The sequence below is a fragment of the Nanorana parkeri genome, unplaced genomic scaffold, assembly GCF_000935625.1.
Source record: "Nanorana parkeri isolate BGI_ZX_2015 unplaced genomic scaffold, ASM93562v1 scaffold172, whole genome shotgun sequence".
NCBI lineage: Eukaryota > Metazoa > Chordata > Amphibia > Anura > Dicroglossidae > Nanorana > Nanorana parkeri.
In genome coordinates this window covers 1296725-1302724 of record NW_017306440.1, presented here as the reverse complement: position 1 = coordinate 1302724, position 6000 = coordinate 1296725, and the positions used below count along the sequence as shown (strand labels likewise).

Below are 6000 nucleotides of genomic sequence, written 5' to 3'. Positions count from 1 at the left end.
TCCGGCTTTTTTTTTTTTTTTTTTACAGGCAGGCTGACACTGTAGTTGGGAGCGCACAAGATTAATTCTTGGGTGCAGTTGTGCTCCCTTCATCCTGCCATGGTGAATGACAGTGCTAGTCTCCAAAGCGCCCCTGCTGCCAGAGACTAGCGCTGTGACTCACACTATCCATCTCCCAGTTGGACAGTTACGGGGAAGGGGGGATAGGATGCAAGCTACAAGGGCGCGTCTTACAATACTGCTCAGCAACAACCGCACAGAATGGAAAGGGTCCCAGTGCTGCACTCACTAGGTCCCTAGGGGGGAAGGGGGTTCAAAAATGATTGTGCATTTGGAGTGATGCTTTGTCTTTAGCATTAAAACTAACATTATAGCTATAAGAAGGTTCTAAAGTACTTTGAAGTTGACCTTCAGAGACAAAGCCTTTGTCTAGGCAGAAATAGAAGGAATGACTTTCCTTATTTCTCACTCCTACAGCAGTCAGTGCTGTCCTCTGCTCTCCAACACTCCTGGAATGTGGGTGGGCCCTTGGGGTCCTCGTGTACAATGTAGGACCACTGTTCCAGCATTGTATGCGATGATGTCAGAAAGCTGCAACTGGCCAGGCAGCAGAGAGAAGTGACTTTTGGAGACTGGTTGCGCAGAATATTTAAAGCCTGCAGAAGCAAGGAATTTGTTAAGTATTTCACCTTATGTCTATCCCTTTAGTCAAAATGAACTGTTGACCCTTGCAGTGTCAGGGGTGAAAGTAATTGCAGGACCATTTAGAACCTTTTCTTGGCCTATATGATTAATTCTAATGTTAAAGTATCACTCCAAATGAAAAGTCATTTTGACCGCCCCCACCTTCACCAGAGACCTAGTACATGGAGCACTTGGTGACATTCTACTTCTTGTGGTTGTTTTTTGTTATTACATATATACAATCTGTTTTTTTAAAACAAAACATTTTATACATGATAAAGGATTCCCAGCTCAATGTGGGTTAACTAAGGAGACAGCATAGCAGACACTTGGCGCAATCTGTGTTTGTGCAGATGATGTATGTAGGGGCTGGAGAAAGTAACCAGTGTTCAGCAAGGGACATGGCCATATGAGATCCCCCAACTGTTGCATGCTGAGACGCTTTCCAAGATTGCAGTGCTGTAACAGAGGAGAGGTAGGAGAAACGGGTGTGCAATGTCCTCTATCACATGGCAGTAAAGCTTTTAAATCTTTAGAGACCTAACCGGGGTCTTTAATTACCCTCTTATTTAAAAATATATTATTTAAACCTCATGGTCCACCCACATTACAGGAAAAACTGTGTGCATTTCCGAGAGAAGTAACACAATAGCATGCAATTGGAAATGTGTCCAAGCTGCACATCACTATGAGGCCCCATTCTCACCTGAGTGTTTTGTACCTCGAATACCTAAGCAATACTTAGAATCACATTGTTTTCAATGGCCCCTGTTCGCATTTGAACATTTTGTTGCTTGTTGCTCAACAAAGTACACAAGTTTATTCTGGAGCAGAGTCGAGCATTTTGGCCCCAATAGTGCAAAACAGGAATAAAATAAAAGGCTGAAGTCTGAAACACTTGCAAAAATTCCTGTACAACCACCAGAAGATGCTGAGCATAAAAGTGTGTGAATGGTGCATAAAGGTCTTCTAGTTTAAAAAGATTCTGAGATATCACCAATATACACTGCCTGTCCAAAAATAAGTTACCACTGGATTTCGGCCAGGGTTATGATCTGGGATTGCTTCAGTTGGTCAGGTCTAGGTTCAGCAACATTATGTCTCCAAAAAATGAGGTCAGCTCCCTATCGGAATATACTTATTGATCAGGTTTTTCAATCAATGGATTTTTTTCTTTCCTGATGGCACATATTCCAAGATGACAATGCCAGGATTCATCGGGCTCAAACTGTAAAAAAAGTGGTTCAGGGAGCATGAGACATCATTGTCACACATGGATTGGCTACTGCAGAGTCCAGACCTTAACCCCATTGAGAATCTTTGGGATGTGCTGGAGAAGACTTTACACAGTGGTCCAGCTCTCCCATCATCACTACAAGATCTTGGAGAAAAATTAATAGGGATTCACCGATACCGATTCTTTGGGCGACTACTCATACTTGCCCCAATGCTCCGATTCTTGGCTCTGATATTGGAACTTCCGCTTAGAGGGAGATCTCCCTCTGACCGGCAGTGCCAAAGGAGCATGGATCCGGCTTCCTTTCCAATCAGGAAGCCAGCTTCACTTGTAGCTACGCAGCCTGGCTTCCTAACCAATCAGGAAGCCGGGCAGCATGTAATGACCCGCCTCCCAGCTTCCTTATTGGTCAGGAAGCCAGGCTGCCTAGAAACAAGTGAAGCCGGCTTTCTAGCCAATCAGAAAGCCGGAAGCCGGGTCATGATGTGCCGCCCGGCTTCCTGATTGGCTAGGAAGCCAGCTTCACTTGTTAATAGGCAGCCTGGCTTTCTAACAAACCAAGAAGGCAGATGGCATGTCAGGACTCGCATCTCGGCTTCCTGATTGGTCAGGAAGCCACGCTGCCTAGCAGCAAGTGAAGCCGGCTTCCTACCCAATCAGGAGGCCGGTCAGGAGGCCGGTCAACCCAGGCAGCCTCGGCAAGTGAAGCCGGTGTTGCTTCACTAGAGCACCAGGTTTACAGGCAATCGGGAAGCTGGGTGGTGGGTCGTGATCCGCCTCCCACATTACTGATAATCGGGGGATAAGGCACCGGTACTTGGTATCGGCAAGTACAGAAAAAAAAATATTGGTACTGTGACGGACCGCCTGGTACCCCGACTGGGTACCTCCGCCAGAAATCAGCTTCCTCTCTGCTGGAACCTGAATTCCAGTGTCCTCAGCCCAAATCTGCCTAATTATTGGACGGAACCAATATATAAGGACAAAAAACTAAACTCCTCAAACGTCAGACAACACCAATGTTGAAGAGGAAACCAAGAATTGACATTATTGAAAACCAGCTCAGTATATATACAGTTCTGGAAGTCTAAAAACATAACGCAATCACAACATCAAGCAAACAATCCCCTCCCTGATGCCGTTATGAAAGAATAGGGAGAGGGAAAACAAAGAGATTGGGATTATCTCCTGAGTGTCTAGTAGAGGTTAATCTAATCATCTCCACCTAGAGTCAACTATGGTAATCCCATCATTAACACAATGAGACAAATGGACAAACAGAGTTGTAACAAATTTAATTGGAAGTCTCAGTCCAGAGTTAACCCCTTTTTGTGTTGCTGGATTCACACCCTGTACTTTTAATGGGCAATGGGAAAGATGGGGCATATAAACTCCACACATAAATCGGTTACTAGTTCCAAGGGGTACACGTACAATCCTCGTGGTTCCAGGAACAGTCCCTTAAGTCTTAGTTCTATGTAACCCCAAGAAGTCTGAGGGGGGGTCTTCATATTTCTAGGTCCATAGTCAGTAGGAAGGAGGCTCCCCCAGCATCCCCAGTGACGGTTCAGTCCGTCACAGGTACTCGATACCAAAAAACTGATCGATACCGATCCCTAAAAATCTATGTAACTCTGGACGGAAATACACTTTGAGACATTGCATAAGAGTATCAAAATGATGCCCCAGAGGATGCGTGCCGTAATCAAAACTAGGGATGCACCGATACCGGTATTTTGGTACCGAGGACGAGTACCGATAATTTTTTTGGTACTCGCCGATATCAATTACCAAGTAAAGGAAGTTCCATTCAGGAAGCCAGGTGGCATGTAAAGACTCGCCACCCGGCTTCCCGATTAACAAGAAAGTCTGTCCCCTCTTACCTTGGTATGTCCAGCCTTTCACCCCCGGGGCCTCTCCAGCCAGAATGTGGACTTCCTCCGGTACCCAGCCGGAGCCGTCTGGCCGGGCAATCAGGAAGCCGGGCGCCGTGACGAGAGAGCATGGAGCCGCTTCCCGGCCAATAAGGAAGCCAGGCAGCGTGTAATGACGCACTGCCTGGCTTCCCTATACAGGAAGCATCGGGCTATGCATTGGAGCATTTGGGCGAGCACGTGTACTCGGCCAAATACTCGGTATCGGCACAGATATGGATACTAGTATCGGTATCGGTGCATACCTAATCAAACCTTAAGGCAGTCCAATGAAATATCAAAGTGTGCGACTTTTCTTTTTGGCCAGGCAGTGAGGACTTCGAAAGGCCGGGAGGAATTCCTAATTTTGAATACAGTTGTCGTCTGAGTCTTGGATGAGGTTGTATTTCTGTTCCAGAGCCAAAGTTTAAATAGACATAATGTGCTTTCTTTTAGCTATCTCTGTTACCAGCGTGATGTATTTTAATGAATAAGACTCGGCCAGTGTTTGTTCAAAGACGACCCGTGATACATACTTGGTTTTCATTCCAGTGTAATCGGGACAATCTTCCTGCAAGATAATATCCTCATATTCTTGGAAGGCTGCAACCACCAATTTTATTTTCTACAGATGACATTTAGCTATTCAAAGGGTTTTTTTTTCTTCTTCTAACTTGGCGTACATGAAATTAATATGGTGCTGTAACTAGTCAGTTATATGTTTGCTGACAATATTTGGAGAAGCACAAGATAAAAAAATAAAAAGATTCATTGTGAAGTGCTATTATTTTCACAGCTATCATTTTCTCCAGCCGTGAAATCTTAGACTTTGACCGATCCTTCAGACGAAATCCCGGGGGGTTAGATTTTTATATCGAAGTGGAAAATGTAAATAATTACCTAACTAGCGGATCCTGCAATGACACTTATTAAAATAAAGTCAGTCTCCAGCATTTACAGCAGTGGATGCTAACTTTCATTTCAAGGATGGCATAGCAGGGGATTTTGAAACAGTTAGAGCCAAATTTGAAGAAGAACTCCGGAGAAATGTAATAAGCCTTGCAGTGGGGCTACCTCCGCACTGCAAGGGTTAAGTGCTCATGTGTGTCCAGGGCGAAAAATATTAAAGTTATACTCACCTGGTCCTTGGAGGCGGCTTGCTTTTAGACCAGTCCCAGGATCCTCTCTCCCGCTCTGCTGCAGCTGTCTAAGGGCCCGTGAATTATCACGTTCTCAACACTGATGGGAATTTATCAAAACTGGAGGAGACAAAATCTGGAGCAGTTGCCCATGGCAACCAATCACCTCACTTCAGTTTGTTTAGTTAAGATTTGAAAAAGAGAGAAGCTGATTGGTTGCCGTGCACATCTGCCCCGGATTTTGTCTGCTCCAGTTTTGACAAATTCCCCTCACTATGTATAGGATGTGAGGATACCGAGGGTCATTTCATTGCTGGAAGGAGCAATGTCACAGCCGTCTGGCTTCGATATTCAGGTGACTATAACTTTATGAAGGTGCCCATACACCTTGCGATTATGGTACGATAATCGTGGGAAATCACGCGATCGTACGATAATCGCAAGGTGTATGGAAGGCGCACGACCGTTTCTACTGTGCGGTTGCACGTCTTTTGTCGAAGGAGCATGCTAGAAAACCCACCGAGAATCGTACGATTGTCGGCGGATTAGTGCCGTGCTCATTCGACAAATGCAGAACGGGCCGGTGTGCGCACTGCCCGTTCAGCATTGCAGTCATCGGAAGCTGGGCAGATCGTACGAGCTTTTAATTAGCTTACGACCATCGCAAGCTAAAGTCTTGCGAAGGTTGTAAGGTGTATGTGCACCTTGACTGACTGTTATTTTCAGCCCTAGACCAAAATGAGCAGTTAACCCTTGCAGCACTGAAGCCAAATCATAAGCCTGACAGCCAGACAAATAACATTTTCAGAAGGAATGGTCATCAATAGCAGCCTCCATGATTCCTTAAAGCACATCAATGTTTAACGATTTAACGTAAATTACTTCACTTTTTTTCTTGACAACTCGGATGCTCATATACACAGATATTTTAATGGGCATAGATTGATATAAACTAATGCCCAGGCCTGTAATGTACCAAGCCACGTACCCAATCTATACAATTCCAGCAAACCCCCCCCTCCCATTG

The 6000-nt window shown here is 45.1% G+C and overlaps 1 protein-coding gene across 3 annotated transcripts in view; it reads left to right on the top strand.

The window, feature by feature from the left end:
• MAEA (macrophage erythroblast attacher) overlaps positions 1-6000 on the top strand; it is an 82723-nt gene that overhangs the window by 17286 nt on the left and 59437 nt on the right. The window lies entirely within an intron of this gene.